The sequence below is a fragment of the Trachypithecus francoisi genome, unplaced genomic scaffold (assembly GCF_009764315.1).
Source record: "Trachypithecus francoisi isolate TF-2019V2 unplaced genomic scaffold, Tfra_2.0 Lachesis_group8, whole genome shotgun sequence".
In the NCBI taxonomy this organism is placed as follows: domain Eukaryota; kingdom Metazoa; phylum Chordata; class Mammalia; order Primates; family Cercopithecidae; genus Trachypithecus; species Trachypithecus francoisi.
In genome coordinates, this window is record NW_022681473.1 from 6280861 (window position 1) to 6300468 (window position 19608).

At 50.3% G+C, this 19608-nt stretch overlaps 1 protein-coding gene across 9 annotated transcripts in view; it reads left to right on the forward strand.

The window, feature by feature from the left end:
- The first annotated feature begins 9205 nt into the window (after positions 1-9205).
- Positions 9206-19608, forward strand: part of KMT5B (lysine methyltransferase 5B) — a 57942-nt gene continuing 47539 nt past the window's right edge. For 3 of the 9 annotated variants that reach the window (XM_033207504.1, XM_033207507.1, XM_033207514.1), the window contains exon 1: positions 9206-9337. The gene's annotated coding sequence lies outside the window, so the exon portion shown is untranslated. Of the gene's footprint in view, positions 9338-9473; positions 9675-9992; positions 10286-19608 lie in introns of those variants that run through there. The other 6 variants (XM_033207505.1, XM_033207508.1, XM_033207512.1 and 3 more) reach the window with 4 other exon arrangements.

Genomic DNA, 19608 nt, shown 5'->3' on the forward strand with positions numbered 1-19608 from the left:
ATCCATATTGTAGCACATGTTGGAATTTCCTTCCTTTTTAAGGCTGAATACTCTTCCATGCTTTTGGGTGTATCGTATTTTGTTTGTCCTCATCCACTGATGGGCACTTGGGTTGTGTGTACCTTTTGGCTACTGTGAAAAACAATACGAACATGGGTGTGTGGTGGTGTTATTTTTCTTTTTCTTTTATTTTTCTTTCTTTTTTTTTTTTTTTTTTTTTTTTGAGATAGTTCTGCTCTTGTTGCCCAGGCTGGAGTGCAGTGGCACCATCTCGGTTCACCACAACCTCCCCCTCCCGGGTTCAAGTGATTCTCCTGCCTCAGCCTCCCGAGTAGCTGGGATTCCAGGCATGCATCCCCATGTCCGGCTAATTTTTGTATTTTTAGTAGAGATGGGGTTTCACCATATTAGTCAGTCAGGCTGGTCACCAACTCCTGACCTCAGGTGATCCACCCGCCTTGGTCTCCCAAAGTGCTGGGATTACAAGCATGAGCCGCCTTACCTGGCCTGTTATTTTTATTAAGAAATTTGTTCGCAGAACGCAGGCCTGAACCAAGCCCTGGTCCCTCTCCTACCGAAGTACCTTTGCCTTTAAGTTATATTTTATCACTGGAAACTCTGTTCCCAGAAGGAATAAGAAGGAAACACAGGAGGCAGAAGGTGCAACAGGGGCCAGGGGCCAGGTCCCTCTGCCTCTCCTGCCCCCAGCAGCAACTGGTCCCCACAGAAAGGGCCCGGTTTCGAGAGTCAGAGGACCCCGATGGGGCGGCCACAATCACTGTGTTTTTCCAGCATGGCCCCACGTCCAGTGCTTCCCCTGCCTAACCCCCGGCAGCCTGTTTAGATTTGGAAATTTAAGTCTTGTCTTTCTCTTCTTTGCTGTAATTAATTGTTCTCACTACCAGGGAGGGTTTAAAAATTAAACTCTACTCTCTCCCCTTTCCCTTTCTGCTGTAGACTGAATGTTTGTGCCCTCCCCTCTCCAAATTCATGGTGAAGGCCCAGTGTTCTATTTGGGCTCCCAGTGGGTTGGATGAGGCCCCCCACACTGTGGGGACGAGCTTCTGCTTGACTCAGTCCACCCGATTCAAAGGCTAATCTCTTCTGGAGACGCCCTCACAGACATGCCCAGAAATCGTGTTTACACAGCGATCTGGGTGTCCCATGGCCCAGTCAAGTTGACACCCATTGACCATCACATGGAGAGAAAGCCTAAGTCCCTCAGTTCCCATGGCGAGTGAGCTTCTAGGTCTCCAGTGGCCCCTGCGTGGGAAGCCCTCTGCACTGAGAATGCAGGGCTGAGGCCCCCAGTCACCCTCTCTGCGTGGCCACCCAGAATGCCCTAGAGGAAAACCATCCAGATTTTTGGCTCAGGAAATGCCACCCCTTGGAATTTATCAGGGGACAAGCCAATACCCCAAAGTGTATCTGTGAGGCATAACGTAAGGGAGTGATTGTGAGACAGAGCAAAAGGCTGATTCCACATAAACCACACATCTCCTGGCCAGAGAAGACCCAGGTCAACTCAGAATTGGCTGGAGGCTTCTAGATGGGCACAGACCAGGCAGCAGCTGGGAGATGACTGGAGGGGCCTGTAGCAGGGAGGCTCGCGTGCTGGTAGAAGGTTCCAGCACATCTATTAGAAACAGGGACAGTTTCTCCTCCTCCCTATTTAATTAATTTATTTATTGAGACCGAGTCTCACTCTGTCGCCCAGACTGGAGTCCAATGGTGCCATCTCTGCTCGCTGCAACCACCGCCTCCCAGATTCAAGCAATTCTCCTGCCTCAGCCTCCTGAGTAGCTGGGATTATAGGCGCATACCACTACGCCTAGTTTTTTTTGTTTTGTTTTGTTTTAGTAGAGCCAGGGTTTCACCATGTTGGCCAGGCTGGTCTCAAACTCCTCACCTCATGCGATCCACCTGCCTCGGCCTCCCAAAGTGCTGGGATTACAGTCACCACGACCAGCTCGCCTCCTCCCTTTAAATATCACGTAGCAATAACTGGCACCAGCAGTGCTCTGGTTGAAGGAACAAGATTATTCAGGTTCCTCATCTGCACCTTAAACCTAGAACCTGTACCATGAACCTGGGTCATTCTCAGAAGCAATGTCTGGGAAACATCCAAGGAAAAACTATTTTGTAAAATTTGCTTGTCAAGATAAGTCATGGAAAAACTGAAGTTTTCACTGAGCAGTAGTATTTTTCCAGATTATTTCCCTCTTTTTTGAGCGCATAATTTGCATGCAGTGATTTGCACAGAATTTAGATTTGGCTCACGCCTGTAATCACAGAGCTTTGGGAGGCCGAGGCGGGAGGATTGCTTGAGCTCAGGCGTTCAAGACCTGCCTGGACAACATGGTGAAACCCCATCTCTACAAAAAAGTTTTTTTTAAATTAGGCTGGGTGTGGCCAGGCGCGGTGGCTCACACCTGTAATCCCAGCACGTTGAAAGGCTGAGGCAGGTGGATCATCTGAGGTCAGGAGTTTGAGACCAGCCTGGCCAACAAGGCGAAACCCCACCTCTACTAAAAATACAAAAATGAGCCGGGCATAGTGGCACGTACCTGTAATCCCAGCTACTAGCGGGGCTGAGGCAGAAGGATCACTTGAACCTGGGAGGCGGAGGTTGCAGAGAGCCAAGGTCGTGCCACTGCACTCCAGCCTGGGCAACAGAGTGAGACACCATCTCAAAAAAAAAAAAAAAAAATTAGCCAGGTGTGGTGGTGAGCGCCTGCAGTCCCAGCTACTGGGATGGCTGAGGTGGGAGGATCACCTAAGCCCAGAGAGGTCGAGGCTGCAGGGAGCTGAGATCATACCACTGCACTCCAGCCTGGTTGGCAGAGTGAGACCCTATCTCAAAAAACAAACAACTTAGATTTACAGTTTGAGAATTTTCACAACATACACACTCTGACAATCAGCCCTCAGAAACAGAGATTTCCATCTCACCATAGTTTCTCATGTCGCTGATGGGCAATCCCAGCTGCCCAGAGACTAATGACTCTGGATTTCTATCACCATAGATGAGGGGATTTTCTCTTCCATGACTTCATTGTTTGGAACCCAACAACTTTTACTCTATAGTTTCTGATGTCTTTGTCTCAATGTAATGTTTCTGAAATTCATCTATGGTGTTTGTAAGAGTAGTCCGTTTCTTTTTATTTCTGAACAGGATTCTATCACATGGAGAGACCACAATTTGTCTATCCATCCTTTTGGTGGTTGGCATTCGGATTGTTTCCAGTTTACAGCTATAATAAATACAGCTACCACAAATAACTATAAAGGAAGAAATAAAGAAAAAGAGTGGGAGAGAAAGAGAGAAAAATAAAGAAAGAGAAAGAGAAGAGGAGGAAAGAAAGGATGGAAGAAGAGGAGAGAGGAAGGAACAGACACTAATTGAACAAAACTAGGAACCCACAAATCCGTTCTGAGAGAGATATATATATATGTATATATCTACACACACACACACATATACATGATGTGATGAGGAATGATGTTCACATCCCCTCAATGAATCTCTCCACAGAAAACTTATTTATTACAATGGGCAAGCAAGTGACCTGCCGATGGGGAGGCCTGGACACCCCTAAACCACATTATGGGTGACCCAAGTGGGCATCACCCATAATGGGTTAAATCAAAACTGCTGCCGTTGTAACATCTCATTTTTTGATTTTTTTTCTTTTCTTTTTTTTTTTTTTTTGAGACGGAGTCTTGCTCCGTCACCCCGGCTGGAGTGCAGTGGCACGATCTCGGTTCACCGCAACCTCCGCCTTCCGGGTTCAAGCGATTCTCCTGCCTCAGCCGCCAGAGTATCTCAGATTATAGGCACACACCACCATGCCCAGCTAATTTTTTTTGTATTTTTAGTAGAGATGGGGTTTTACCATGTTGGCCAGGCTGGTCTCCAACTCCTGACCTCAAGTGATCTGTCTGCCTCGGCCTCTCAAAGTGCTAGGATCACAAGCGTGAGACACTGCCTCTGGCCAGAAATTATTAAAAAGTAATAAGAAGAAGATAAAGCTCCACGTGCCCATGAGGCAGCCTTTGTCAGCGGCTGTTGGTCCTCCCTGTGTTTGCTTCTAGAGAGGGCTGGTTAGGGCTGAGTTTTATTTGGGGGAGGGGAGATAAAAAGGAGTGCGATGGGACCCCAAAAGAACGATATCCTCAGTGACAGGGAAATTTTCTTGGTGCCTGTCCCACTGCCCCGGTGGGTGCTGAGCACACAACCCCCAGGGCACCCATGAGCTGGAACACTACACACCTTGTGGGGTGGGTGGTGGAGAAGCCTTGTCAACAAAGCAAGATTGAGCCCCCAGAGTTTGGGGAGTGATTACAGAGCCCCTTGCGCCTCCTTTTATCCTTGTAGCAACTCTGGAAAGTTGGTATTAGTATCTTTCCCTCTTCCTCCCTCCCTCCCTTCAGCGAAAGCAGAGGAAGCCTCAAACACCATGTCCCCAGGGGTGGTTCTGGATGCTGGACACACAGCAATGAATGAGACAAAGCTCCCTGCCCTTGAGAAGCTGACAGTCTAAAGGGAGAGTCAGCCCTAGGATGAATACTGAAAGACAGAATGCTAGAGCTGTCGTGTGTGCTAAGGAGAAAGAACCCTGAAGCCATGAAGGAAGAATGAAAACTAGGTCTCGGCTGGGCGTGGTGGCTCAAGCCTGTAATCCCAGCACTTTGGGAGGCCAAGACAGGTGGATCACCTGAGGTCAGGAGTTTGAGACCAGCCTAGCTAATGCGGCAAAACTCCGTCTCCACTAAAAATACAAAAGTTAGCCAGGCATGGTGGCACATGCCTGTAATCCCAGCTACTTGGGAGGCTGATGCAGGAGAATTGCTTTAACCTGGGAGGCGGAGGTTGCAGTGAGCCGAGATCACACCACTGCACTCCCGTCTGGGTGATAAGAGTGAAACTCCATCTCAAAAAATAAAAAAAGAAAGAGAAGAAAGAGAAGAAAGAGAGAAAGAAAGAAAAGAAAGAAAGGAAGGAAGGAAGGAAGGAAGGAAGGAAGGAAGGAAGAAAGAAGAAAAGAAAAGAAAACAAAACTATGTCCTAGACTTGAGTGGTGGAAGGGTACCTGTTTGAGAGGTGGAAGGGTGTGGCAGGAGGGCATTTTGCTTTCGTGTGTGTCCCCCAGTTTAGCCACGTTATATCTGAAATGCCTATTAACCATCGAAGTGGTGGTGTCTGAAGTTCAGAGAAGTCCAGGCTGGAGAGAGAATTTGAGCATCTGAAACACATAAACGATTGTAAAGCTATAGAGGAACTTACTAAGGCAGGTCCAAGGAATGGACCTTTTCACAGGTGAGGGAATGGTGGGCCGACAGGCTACATCACTTGCCCCAAATTCCATGACTGGCAAACTGCAGAGCTGGGATTCAAACCCAGGTCCGACTCATGCCAACCTCTGTTGGCAGCTGCTGTAGAGTCTTGCTGTTGTTGACCAGGGGTCTCGGGTGTGTCACTTGACCTTTCAGTGGCTGTTTTTCTTTTTTCTTTTCTTTTCTTTTTTTTTTGAGACAGAGTCTCACTCTGTCGCCCAGGCTGGAGTGTAGTGGCATGATCTCGGCTCACTGCAACTTCCACCTTCCAGGTTCAAGCCATTCTCCTGCCTCAGCCTCCTAAGTAGCTGGGATTACAGGCGTGTGCCACCACGTCCAGTTAATTTTTGTATTTTTAGTAGAGACAGGGTTTCAGCATGTCGGCCAGGTTGGTCTCAAACTCCTGAGCTCAGGAGATATACCTGCCTTGGCATCCCAAAGTGCTGGGATTACAGGCATGAGCCACCACGCCCAGCTTCAGTGGCTGTTTTTTCTTCTATTCAAGGACAGTGGCAGTAGAGGGGCAGGTGGAAGGCAAGAATGGTGCCGGGGGTAGTAGTGCTCAGGAATGTGACCAGGAAACCCGCCAGCCACCCAGAGGGGCCACTGGGATAGCTGGGTACGCCCCACTCTGCCTCCAGTTTCAGACACCTGCTCCTATCAGAGTAGTCCTAGCTTCGGGGTGGGGTGGGGACCCGGGGCAGACCCATTTGCGGAGCACGGAAGACAACACATCACTTTACAATGAGAAGCAACCTGCCTCCAACCTGGAATTGTGGGGTCAATGTGACCTGGGGGCCATCCTAGCAGGCACAGGATCAAAGCAAGTGAATCCCTGCCATCCTGTCACTGGGTGAACCTGGCACTCGAGGAAAGGGAGTGGGAGAGCATAGCAGGGTGGGTAGCACTAGGCTGGAGTGCCCCTGGACACACCAGAGCCAGCCCTGCTAGGGAGACCAAAATAGACTTCATGGCCTCAGTCAGTGCCCTGGCAAGCGTGCCATTCCCAGGCCAGCTCCGGGCTAGGCTGGCACTCCTGGCCAGCCTCACGGTGCTTCCGGGGCCAGCCAGGCCCCTTCCGCTGACTCGGTCTTTCTTTAGAGCTGTTAATCCCTTTCGGTCCGGCCAGGCTGGGGAGGCCCCCCAGCCTCTGTGGCTCAGCTCTTCCACTTTGGGGTGTCTAGAGGTCTCCCAGTGTAATACCAAAGGCTCCTGTCACACAGGGACTGGGCAGGTGCCTGGTTGCCTACTTCCTGCTCTCCCTCCCCTGCCAGCTGGCAGGAGGAGCCTCCAACTGGCCTCTCCTGTGGGAGTCTCCCTAGGGAGGGCTCTCCTGGGCTGTGCTTTCAGCCCAGTTTAGCCCTGGCTTCCCTGAGCGGGGACCCCTGAAGGCCTCAAGCCCCCTGCACGGCTCCACCAAGGTCCTGAACCCCAACTCAGCTCTGCCAGGAGCCCTGGCCCACCCTGGGCCTCTCAGCTGAGGCTGGAAGAGCAGCTGGCAACGTAGGGGGATTGAGGGAAGGATGGACACAGAACTGGAGGCCTGGGAGCAGGCTGGGCTTGGGTTCGCTCATCTGTGTTCCTGCCAGGCTGTGGGCCCAGCCTTGCAAGGTGCCCAGAACACTTGACTTGGCATCGGGCAGTGAATACAAGGAAGTGCCTGCATCTTGGGAGTACGGGGGCTTCACAGGACTCAGGATTTGCTGTTCACCCTGAAGGGCATGTGGAGAGCACCTCTATGCTGGGGTGGGCTCTGGAAAGGTGGGAGTGGGGAGGACATTGGTTTTGGGGACTCTAGAGGGCTGCTCAGGCATAGCTGGACGTGGGGCCTGAGACCGAGGTAGACTTAGAGCCAGATGGTGTTTCCTCAGTGAGCTCACCTCCCGTGGGCATTCGGTGGTGGGCGTGGCAAAGGCAGTCTCAGTGTTTCTGGGGTGCAAGCTGAGTATTTGGAGCCAGGCACTATGAAAATCTTGTTAAGTTTCTGATAAACCGCAAACCAAGAACACCAAAGCAATCATTTGCTAGCTGCGTCCGCAAAGACGAACGTGGCGGAGTGGATTCTGCTGTCACAGATGACGCTGCTTTTAGTGAAAGGGCAAACAGGAGAGGCGCCCACCGCCCAACCCTGAGTCGGCCTCCGGAGGGAGGAAGCTGCTGATGGTGCAGGTGAGGGCAGTGGGAGGAGCTCTGTTTTGAAGATGAGACCCGCTTCCGCCTCCGTCAGTCATGTGTCCCCAGCGAGTCACCGTGCCTCAGTTTCCCTCTGTGGAAGGCCGTAAGGAGCATCATGTTTACCAGCCAAAGTCAAGTTCGAGGATGAGCGCCAATAAGGGAGGCGCTTGCCTCAGTGTTAGTTGGACTTAGCCCAGTCCTTGTGTTAGGTGGTCGTCCACGGCCTCCATTCATCATCCTTTGTGGAGGATGATGGCCCTGGAGCCGCAGGGGAAAACTAAGGCAGACTGCGGCTCTTCCTGGCATCTGACTGAGCTGCCTGCCCTGCCGCCCTGCCCGCCTCCTCTCTATGGCAAGGGCAGCCTCTCTCCCCTCCCAGGGCTTTGACACTGGTCACACTGTCCATGCAAGTCCTAGCCACCCCCTTTTACCAACACGCTCAAATTCACCCTTCAGGTCAGTGCTTCCTCGGGGCACCTGCCGGCACCAAGTTCCGGGCATCTGCACGCCTATGCCAACCTCAACTTCTTGGAGGTCTTCCGCACCCGCTTCCTGATTTAGTCTGCATTTTTCACCCGAATGCTGGATGAGGGCTGTGGCTCAAGCCCTAACTAGTTGTCACAGAGATCACGGAACTCCCCGTGCCTCAGTTTCCCTAGGTGTAAAGTAGGACCCACATGGTTCCCATCTCCGGGGGTCGTTCTGAGGCATGAGAGGGAGGGTGCGCGGAGGCCCTGGGCAGCCCCGCAGGGGTCGGGCGTGCGCTCATCGTTGTTCCGTTGTCTGGACTGCAAGATCGATGCCCAGGCAAGCTTCGCGGCTCCCTGGCTCGCAGGGGGCCCGGCCCGTCAGGATCTCCTCGCCAGCCCGGGCTCCCCGAGGAGGGGTCGCACGGCCAGCGCGCAGGGCACACCCGGAGTGGGGCGGAGCGCGGCTCGGGGCGCAGTGGGTGTTGGGGGCGGCGGGGCCAGCGGGGGGCCAGGCCGAGGCGCGCCAGCTCTCCTCCTCCCTCGCATGCTCCGCGCAGGAACGCTCAGCCTGCCCACATGGTCTTAGGGTGCATCTGCTGCCAGTGACCCCCATTCCCACAACAAAGACGCTTGTCTGCCTGGGGCCAATTCCCTCGGCGCAACCGGGAGGCGCGGCGGGCGAAGGGGGTCCCCTTCCCCAGGTCTGCAGCCTGAGAGGCTGGCTCCAGAGCCATCCCTGGAAGGGGCAGGTGTGCAACAACCCAGGGCCCGAGACAGCCGCCGGGACCCCGCGGGGACCGGGACGCGGTCGCGTAAAGGGGGTAGGGGACCCTAAGGTGGCGCCCGCGGGGCGCGGGCGACGCCGCCTCGGCCGCGATTTAAAGGGCAGCGACGGCGGAGGGATACCAGCCGCGGACAAGCCGGCCGCGGATCCCTCCACCACGAGGGGAGGCGACGGCTCGCTCTGAATCGCCCTTTGTCCCTCCGCCGTCGGGAGCGCCCGGCGCGGAACTCGCTCCCCGCGCGTGCCCGCGTCCCGCACAGAGCCCCGTGGAAGTGCCGCGGCGGCTGGGTCGGGAGGGAGGCGCGCGCACACTGTGGCGGTCGCGCGGAACGGTGTTCCTCCGCCGTCGAGGCCGCGGCCTCCTTTTCGTATCCTTCCACCGTACCCGGGCGGGGTCCGGGCGGCTCACCGGGGGCGGCGGCGCGGCGGCGGTGCGGGCGGCGGGGCTGCGGTGCGATGAGGTGAGGACGCCCGGGGACCGGAGGCGGCACAGCGCGGCGCACGGACCTGGGACACGAAGTCCTGAAGTCGGCGGACGCTTTTCGTACGGGCGGCCGTGCGCGAGGCGGAGGTGAGACCCCGCGTGGCGGGGCGCGGGAGCCGGCGCCGGGGGCGCGGCGAATCGAGGCCGGGGGCGCGGGGGGCGCGGCGGTGGCGGCGGCGGCCGGTTGGGGGCGGGGGGCTTGGCCGCCGCGGGGACTCATTTTTCCCGTCAGCGGAGGGAGCGGGCGGTGCTGCGTCCGCGCCGCCATCTTGGATTTTACTCTCCATTTTTCTCTGGAATTATTTTTGGTGATTAATTTTCTGGGGGGATTGGGACCTGGGGCCCGGCGGCGCGGCCCCGCATCGCAGCGGCCGGGCAGCGGGGCCTCGGACGCGCCCCGAGAAGGAGCGGGGCGGCGCGGGCGGTGAGTCGGGGGAGGGGCGGGCGCCGGCGAGGGTGTGCTGGGGGCGGCCTTGGCGACGGGGCGGGCGGGGACGTGGGGGACCGCGGGCCGGGGCCGGTCGCAGGGCTACCGGGGCCAAGGCGGGTGGGGCCGGGACCGGGCGCAAGCGGCCGGGCGCGGGGGGCGGGGCTGCGGCCGGGCCGGTGCGGGGCCGGCGCGGGGCCTGCAGTGGTAGCCGCGGCCGGAAGGGAGCGGTAGCGGCCGCCGGGCAGCGTCGGGGCCGGGCCCGCGGCCGCACGAGGGGAGCAGCCCCGTCGCTCGCGATTGGGGGACTCTGTTTTCCCTTTTCTCCAATGGGCAGCCGTGAACCGTCTCGCCCAATCTGCTCCCACTGTCGCGCTGAACTTTTTGTTTTTGTTTTGGCCCAAGCGCATTTCGGAGCCCTCCCGAGCTCGTCCTGCAGCCCACCCTCCTCCCCGACGGCGCCTCTGGCCGTGGCCCGGCGCCCCACGGCCGCTGCCTCCCCTTTGTGCTGTATCCGCTCTCACTTGGTTCCCTGATGTCTGTCTGTCCTTCCACTTATCCGCGGATGATGTGCACCGTTGTCACCTCCGCCTTGGAAGGAGGAACAGGCAGGTTTTCACAATGACAACTCGATGCAACTTGCCGGATTAAGATAGAAACAAGTTGGGTGCTGAGAAGTTCAGTCTATTTGGGTTTATTGACCCGGGTCTGGTGCAGTAACTTAGGATCTATTAAGCGGTGGAACTTTAGGAATTAATTTTTAAGAATTTGCCAAATGAAATTTATCTGGAGTGGGGGGAGTTTTCCTTAGAATAGAGGGCAGATGAATTAATTTGACTGTGATTCTTTGTGATGTGGACCTTTTTCGATTTAAACCAGTTTGATATAAAGTGTAGTCGAGGATGGCCATATAGGTCTGAATTCTGCTGTGTAGGGTCTTCAGAGGAAGCAGTTGCCAGCTATAACTTTTTTCCCTTAGTCTTTAGTATTGAGAACACGTCTATAATATTGATAATTAGTAGTAAAAACAAATATTTTGAAAAGGGAGGAGGAAACCACTTTTGCCTGAAATAATCACAGATAATTTGTGCATGTTGAAATACATAAATTGCTGCTTGCTGTAGATATAGATTTATTGTATATCTGAAGGTTTAGCAATTTGAATCAGAGGTGTGGCCCTGTCCCTCTTGGAGCGCCTTATATTCCGAGGTTAGAGTCCACAAACGCTCTAATCCCGGCATGTGTGGGAACATTTTTCACTTTGTAATCTCTAAACATTCTACATTCTGGTCCCTCTCCCAAGCTCTGGCTCCAGTAGCTTCCCATGCCTGGTCCCTGCCGGCCGTGCCCTGCCCGGCATCCCTCCACCCCTTTTCTCCACCTTGTACACACTCGTCCTTCAGAAAGGCCCCGTGAGAATGTTGCCTCCTGGTGAAACCTTCACACACACAGCCGTTGGGGTGGTTTCTTGTGAGCTTTTGAGTCTCGTGTTATCTCGTCCGCCCACGGGCAGATACAGAGTAGATGCTCATAGACACTTAATGAATGGGTTAATTTATTAATCTTCAAGTTGTCAAGCTTAATAGTTTGTATTAGTTTTTCAAAATAAATCCACTTTAATGTTATTTACAAACATCATTATATTTTAAAAACTGAGCTGGAGAGTGAAGGGAATATGGTAGATACTTCTTCAATAAGAGTAAGGTAGGGCTTGATTCTTTATCCATAATCATTTCCAGGTGCTCTCGCGCCTGTATTCTCATCTGCCGTCCCAAACACCCTGAATTGCTCATGCGCTGAACTTTTCATTCTCTCAGCGAATGCCAGGGGGCAGTACTGGGGAAGGTGGATGGAGGGTAGCGGACTCTTGAGAGGGAGAGACGCGTGTGAAGGAAGTGTCCCGGTGTCCGCATGTCTTTCAGCAGGGAGTTTGGTGGGTGGGGGATGTTGTTTGGTGATTTTTCTCTTGGGTTGTTTAAAAGGGGGGTTGAATCTGATTTTCCTTTACCTGAGTATCAATTTGTGGGTTTATAGGACCTGGGTTCGTGGCCAGGTTGTGTGACAAAGAGATTTGTGTATGTGGCATCTAAGCAGCTCCGTGTCCACAGGAATGCCCTTCCCATGGCTTACAGAGCAAATCCTTTCAGATAAATCGCCGTGGTCCCATTATTTCGTGTTTCTGTGTACCATGTATGAGCTTTACTTTCTCTCCTTTGGCAAAATCCTTCTCCGTGGGCAGGAGTTCCCCGACTGTGTCAGCCCTAGAACACTCTAATGGAATCTTCCGCGCACACTTAATGACAGGGACCACGTGTCCTCCCTCCACTCCATCACCCTGTTGGCTATAATACTGCATGTTAAGTAAATGCAGGAGACGATCCATTATGTGTGTGGGTGGGATTGGTTTGGGGCTACCTGGTCTCCGAATGAGACAGACTTAAACACGGGGCCATCTTCTTAGGGCTGTATGTCAAATGATGACTGCTGTATAGAAGTGTTATTTTAGGAATAGTTGAAGGACCGTGGAGTAAGAATCAATACCATTCTCTGTCACTGTTTGTATAAGTCATTGATAGAGCCTAGTCTCCGTCTACAAAACGACTAAACCTCTCAGGTCACTTCCAATCCAAAATTATATTAATACTTCATCTTTTACACTTCACTGCCATCCTATTTTCTCTTAAGAATGATTTTAGACCGGGCGCGGTGGCTCAAGCCTGTAATCCCAGCACTTTGGGAGGCCGCGACGGGTGGATCACGAGGTCAGGAGATCGAGACCATCCTGGCTAACACCGTGAAACCCCGTCTCTACTAAAAAAATACAAAAAACTAGCCGGGCGAGGTGGCGGGCGCCCGTAGTCCCAGGTACTCGGTAGGCTGAGGCAGGAGAATGGTGTAAACCCAGGAGGTGGAGCTTGCAGTGAGCTGAGATCCGGCCACTGCACTCCCGCCTGGGTGACAGAGCGAGACTCCATCTCAAAAAAAAAAAAAAAAGAATGATTTTAATCATATTTTGACATCTCTCTAATTACCTTACTTAGTTCATATGCGTGTTTCTTGTGGTTTTACCTCCTTTTTTTGAAATGTCATTATGAGATAATCAGTTGAGTTTTAGAATTGAGAGACTAGGGTATCAGTGCTCCCGCCCAAAGCTTGACTGGGGGCCTGTATGGCTCCTACAATGCCGGTTGCACCTCTGTAAGCTGTCTTAGTTTGTCTGTTTTAATAGCACACTGAAGAAGATAGTACCTAGATCCAGGGATCATCTGCTGGTGATAAACCTCTAGGTGGTACACGTGGCTCAAGCACTGGAGTAAACCCCAGGCTACAGTTTAAAAGATGAAGGTTTTAGACCCAGCCTTACGACTTAGTAGCACTTTGAGTTTAGGAAAGCAATTTGTTTCTGAGCTTCAACTTCCTTGTTGTAGTGCTAATACCTGTCTCACCTGATAGGATTGCTGAGCTAGCGAATCCCGAGTCCTGCATGTTACCAGAACCAGTAGAAACCGAACGTGTGTGTTCTGACACCTGTGTTTCTACCTTGTGCCACCTTTATAGGAATGCCTGGTCAGCAGATCTCTAAAGGCACTGGGCTTGCCTCTCAAGCCTTACGCAAAAGGCCCCTTCAGTGAAGGGTCATTCTGTTTCGTATTCTGTTCTTTTCTACCCTGTTCTCAGGTAACTTTGTTTTCCCCACATGCATCCCTTTGGTTTTCGTTCCTGACTCACGTAGTAGCCCTGATTTTCCTGAAAGTTGACGCTCTCCCACGCCCTCTAGTGTTCCCTGGACATGACCAGTATTCCAGCACCAGGAACAGTGCCTGGTGGCTCTGGGAGGTTCTTCATAAATTTGTTGAACCGAGTGGATTCTAGGTCGGCCGGATGAATTATTTGCCTGTCTGATTTGTATAACAGGGTTGAAATATCTGATACATTTTAATGATCTCTGAGGAGTATTTTTATTTTTGAGGAAATGCTTATGTTGCATCATATGGAGAAATAGATATTTTTAGTAAGAAAACCAATCTGATTTTAGGAAACTGGAGCTTTCCTCACTGAGAAATAAAAGGTGGCTTGATCCTTCAGCCAGTGAGCCAGTGGCACCATAGGAAACCCCCCTTCTCTCTCCCCCTTGGAAAGGAAACAAAACCAGATGTCATTCAGGGTCCTGGAGGGTTTAGAGGAAATATTTGTTTGGTGCATGTAAGTATGTACCAGGAGGGGTTTTGAACCAAAAAAAGGTGTTTTTTGTTTGTTTCTTTTTGAGACAGGGTCTTGTAGCCTCGCATGCTGGAGAGCAGTGACATAATCCCAGCTCACTGCAGCCTCAATCTCCTGGGCTCAAGCAATCCTCCTGCCTTGGCCTCCCAAAGTGCTGGGATTATAGGATGAACTGCCATGTCTGGCCTCATTTTTATATTTATAATTTTGATTAATTTTTTCTGATCATCCCATCTCAAGTCCATTCTCATATTAGTCTCTCTCCTAACATCCTGTTTGTTTTTCTTACAGCTTGCACCAGATTGATAATCACATACTTATGTCTCTTCCCACAGTATGCTGTGATCGCTACGCGGTCAGGAACCTTGTCTATTTTGCTCTAGAGTTTTACTCTTCAAATATGGGGGCAAAGTGTTTTTCTGTTTGTTTCTTTTTGTTTTTTTTTTTTTTTGAGACAGAGTGTCGCTCTGTTGCCCAGGCTGGAGTGCAGTGGTGTGATCTCGACTCACTGCAGCCTCCACCTCCCAGATCCCAGTTCATGCAGTTCTCCTGCCTCAGCCTCCCGAGTAGCTGGGATTACAGCCACGCGCCACCACACCCAACTAACTTTTCTATCTTTAGTAGAGACAGGGTTTCACCATTTTGGCCAGCCTGGTCTTGAACTGACCACGTGATTCACCCGCCTTGGCCTCCCGAAGTGCTGGGATTACTGGTGTGAGCCACCGTGCCCGGCCTGGGCAAAGTGTGTTTAAAAATTTGTTTGGGGCCAGCCATGGTGACTCACGCCTGTAATCCCAGCACTTTGGGAGGCCGAGGCGGGTGAATCATGTGGTCAGGAGTTCAAGACCAGTCTGGCCAACATGGTGAAACCCTGTCTCTACTAAAAATACAAAAATTAGCTGGGCATGGTGGTGGGCACCTGTAATTCCAGCTACTCGGGAGTCTGAGAGAGAATTCCTTGAACTCGGGAGGCAGAGGTTGCAGTGAGCGGAGATCGTGCCACTGCACTCTAACTTGGGCGGCAGAGTGAGACAGCGTCTAAAAAAATAAATAATTTGTTTGAGTCATTATTGTGTTGCTTTCTTTTTTTTTTTTTTTTTGAGACGGAGTCTCACTCTGTTGCCCAAGCTGGAGTGCAGTGGGTCGATCTTGGTTCCACATAACCTCTGCCTCCTGGGTTCAAGCAGTTCTCCTGCCTCAACCTCCCGAGTAGCTGGGACTACCGGCAAGCGCCACCATGCCTGGCTAACTTTTGTATTTTAGTAGAGATGGGGTTTCACTATGTTGGCGAGGCTGGTCTCGAACTCTTGACCTCGTGATCTGCCCACCTCAGCCTCTCAAAGTGCTGGGATTACAGGCGTGAGCCACCGTGCCCGGCCTGTGTTGCTTTTTTGTGTGATATTAAGAGTACGCAGTCTCTCAACCTGGACTTGGCTTCATTTTTTTTTTTTCTAATTCTCTAAGTTTTGTTCTCATTTGTAAAATGGGAATGATAGTATTGAATATGTGTTAAGGAACTGTGATGTGTGTATCTTCTTTTATAGGGTGTGAAAAAATCTGTTTGACCAGCTACACCACATACTAAACTGTGTTGTAAGAAAGTCTGTAGTCCAGTCTGTCGTCCCTCTGAATGTTTAGGATGGGAGGTGTAGCTTGGCATGATTTTTAATCATGCGTGTTGTTGCCAGAAGTTAAGTTCCTTCTCTTTGGGAACCGTAGGGAAAGCAGAACTGGTGCTCGGCCTTGTGTCATAATTATTCTCTTGCACATTTGTTCTTTTTTAAATGGGTGAGGTGATGAGTTTTTTTTTTTTGTTTTTTTTTTCATGTGTGAGTTATGGTGGGGAGGAATGGAAGGGAAATTTCTACTTGATTCAAGTTTTGTATAGAATGTTTCTGGCCTGCTTTGCTTTTGCCTTAGTTACTTGCAAGGGGAGACCTTAATTTGTTAGCAGTTTGTGCTCATTTAAATCTTGTGCCAAACCTAGGAGGGAGGCCCTCTTTTCATTGTACTGATGGGGCATCGGTGACGTTAAATAACTTGCCTGCTCACGCTGCTGGGGTAAGGATGAAGCTAGGGTGGGACAGGTGCTTTGACTGCAGAGCCACATCCTTAATCCCTGTGCGGGCTGCCTCTGCAAAGCCCACCAGCCGGCAAACTCAAAGCGGCCTGTAACGTCCAGCCCAAGAACCACCTTTTGGAAGTTTTTCCTAACACTTGTCCTTGCCCAGTAAAAATCTTTGATATATTTCTTGTAACTTCTGACAGAAACTGTGACCTGTAAAGGCTGTACTTACAGACATTTGACACTAGGTGGCATCTGTTTCCGGAAATGTGAATGGCTGTTTGGGTCCTAGAGAAAACTGTAACAAAGAAAGCATCTTTGATTTTATTTTTAGGCACTGCTAGGTAAGCAGATGGATCAAATGTGGAGAGATGGGGAATCCGGCATTTTTGTTTTCTTCTGGAAGTTTATTTGAGGACTTCCCTGAACAACCCCATCAGTGAAAACCTTTGTTTTAAACTATCTACTGAGATGAAGACATGGAGTCTTTCTTACATGAAATCCCTCATCGTAAATACATATTGAATGTGATACGTGAGAATGAAGCAGTATTTTCTGTGATAAGGCAATAAGGAGTTTCTTACATGTCTGGTCGTAGATTAGTAGCCAAATACATAAGTCTAAGAATTGTGAATGTCTGATCATAAACTTACCAGTGGTGGGTAGTTTGCTGCTTAAAATGTTTTGCTCAAGGAGAAATTCTAATAGTTTCCGTTGTTATTGTAAGTTTTAATATAAATAGAAAACTGTTCAATCACAATGCTTTTCAGGAAGATCATGGTTATCTGGCCTAGCACAGTGTGTGAGTAATCAGAGGCATAATTAAGAGGCTAGCTCTATTTTCAAAATCCATATAACTCAGTAGCTGTATTTTATACCTTCAGTTGAAGGATACTGTATGATTTAAACTTTTTATTTATTGACATTTTGAAAGGTGAAGTCTCACCGCTCTGTCACCCAGGCTGGAGTGCAGTGGCATGATCATAGGTCACTGCAGCCTCTACTTCCTGGACTCCCATGATCCTTCAGCCTCCTGAGTAGCAGGGACTGAAGTTGCGCACCAGCACAGCTGGCGACTTTTTTTTTTTTTTGGTGGAGATGAGGGTCTCACTTTGTTGCCCAGTCTTTAAAAACTTGTTTTAAATACACTGTTTTTGAAGTTGTTTAAAATCTTTTTTCCTGTGACATGTTGGAATTTTATATATTTTTGGAGTGTGGTAACTGTAAAGCATTTCTACTTTGGTTTAGTTTTTCATAATCTCTGTTAGTTTCCTGTGGTCGCTGTAACAAATTCCATAAACTTAGTGGCTTAAAACAACAGAAATGGGCTGGGAACTGTGGCTCACACCTGTAATCCCAGCACTTTGGGAGGCCAAAGTGGGTAGATCACTTGAGGTCAGGAGTTCGAGACCATCCTGGCCAACATGGTGAAACCCCATCTCTACTACAAATACAAAAATCAGCTGGGTGTGGCAGCAGGTGCCTATAATCCCATCTACTCAGAAGGCTGAGGCAGAAGAAATTGCTGGAACCCGGGAGGTGGCGGTTACGGTGAGCTGAGATTGCACCACTGCCTCCAGCCTAGGCAACATAGTGAGTCTCTGTGTCAAAACACCAACACCACCAACAACAAACCAGAAGTGTATTCTCTCACAGCTCTCGAGGCCAGAAGTTCAATATCAGTTTCACTGGGCCAAAATCAAAGCATTGACAGGACTGTGGAGGGAAGCTGCTCTTTGCTGCTTCCAGCCTCTGGTGGCTGCAGCCTTCCTTCACCAGTGGCCACATCACTCCAGTCTGCTTCACCTTTTGTTCTTTGTGAGGTGTCAGATCTCCCTCTGCCTCTTACAAAGTTATTTGGGTGGCATTTAAGGCTTACCCAGATAATCTAGGATAATCTCTTTTATCTCAAAAATTTTTATAACATCTTCAAAGACCATTTTCATTATAAGGTAACATTCACAGGCTCCAGAGGTTAGGAGCCGATGTTTCTGGGGGCCGTTTTCCACCTTACTGCAGTCTGCTTTAGAGCTGTTAGCTCAACAAGTTTAGTCTTTTTCAAAACTTACTGATGGTGTCTGTGGCCATCATTTTATTCTGAAAGGGCAGTGGGTGAAGCATTCTGCCTTGATGGTTGATAAATTGCTCAGCTTCAGACCCCATTTCCTTGGTGGCCTGAGTGAGGGCATTACCACCTGAGGGTACTTGGGAAAGCTGTTGAATTGGGTGAAGCAGAATGCATCCAAGCTTGACCCTGTGGAAGCTAGAGAAGGAAAGTAGGAATGATAATATCATGGACATTTGTAATTATTTGCGAGTATAGAGATGTATTTTTTGCTATGGAGTTGATGGTGCTAGATACCTGATTAGCATTTGAATTAGCATGACAGCTGTAGTTGTAAAATAAACTATTTTTTAACTATTCTGCCCTGGGTAGAAGCATAATTGTGAATTCAGGGAAATGAAAATCCGAAGGCTTTTCTCTTTTCATAATACTAGCACCAGTTGAACTACTCTGACAAGTCACCTAGCTTCTCAATTGAGACAGCAATATTTATAGGAGCAAGTTTTTTTTTTTTTTTTGAGACGGAGTCTTGCTGTGTCGCCCAGACTGGAATGCAGTGGCCGGATCTCGGCTCACTACAAGCTCCGCCTCCCGGGTTCACGCCATTCTCCTGCCTCAGCCTCCCGAGTAGCTGGGACTACAGGCACCCGCCACCTCACCCGGCTAGTTTTTTGTATTTTTTTTAGTAGAGACGGGGTTTCACCATGTTAGCCAGGATGGTCTCGATCTCTTGACCTTGTGATCCGCCCGTCTCGGCCTCTCAAAGTGCTGGGATTACAGGCTTGAGCCACCGCGCCCGGCCTGTAGGAGCAAGTTTTAAGGTTACAGGTATGAACGTGAATTTATGATATTTTTCTAACAAATTAGCAACTGAGAAATTGCCCCGTCAAGCAATGTTATGGTGTTATGATGGAATATTGATCACAAATGTTTCTGATAGCTTTGCAGGGCTTCTTATATTGGCCTAATTGCTGGGATTGATACCATAGGATTCCGTGGAGCCTTAGTTATTGCACTATTGATTGCAGATGGATTTGGAATAGTCATTGATAAAGACTGATTTGGAATTCTTTGATATCAAGTCCTTTTGTAATTTTAGATTTAGAACTAAAAACCGATTCCGCTTATGTGTAGCAGTTCGTTTGAGAATAGAAAGGGGATGTGATATGAATGAACCTATGTCTGGTCTTGTGCTGGATTCTAATGATATGAAAGTGTATGGGGCTGGGTGTGGTGGCTCACGCCTGTAATCCCAGCACTTTGGGAGGCCGAGGTGGGGAAATCACGAGGTCAGGAGTTTGAGACCAGCCTGACCAACATGGTGAAACCTCGTCTCTACCAAAAATACAAAAATTAGCTGAGTGTGGTGGCACGGCACCTGTAATCCCAGCTACTCAGGAGGCTGAGGCAGGAGAATCGCTTGAACCCAGGAGGCAGAGGTTGCAGTGAGCTGAGATCGTGCTACTGCACTACAGCCTGGGTGACAGAGCCAGACTCCGTCTAAAAGAAAAAAAGTTTAGCATAGAATTACCATATGAGGCCGGGCACGGTGGCTCAAGCCTGTAATCCCAGCACTTTGG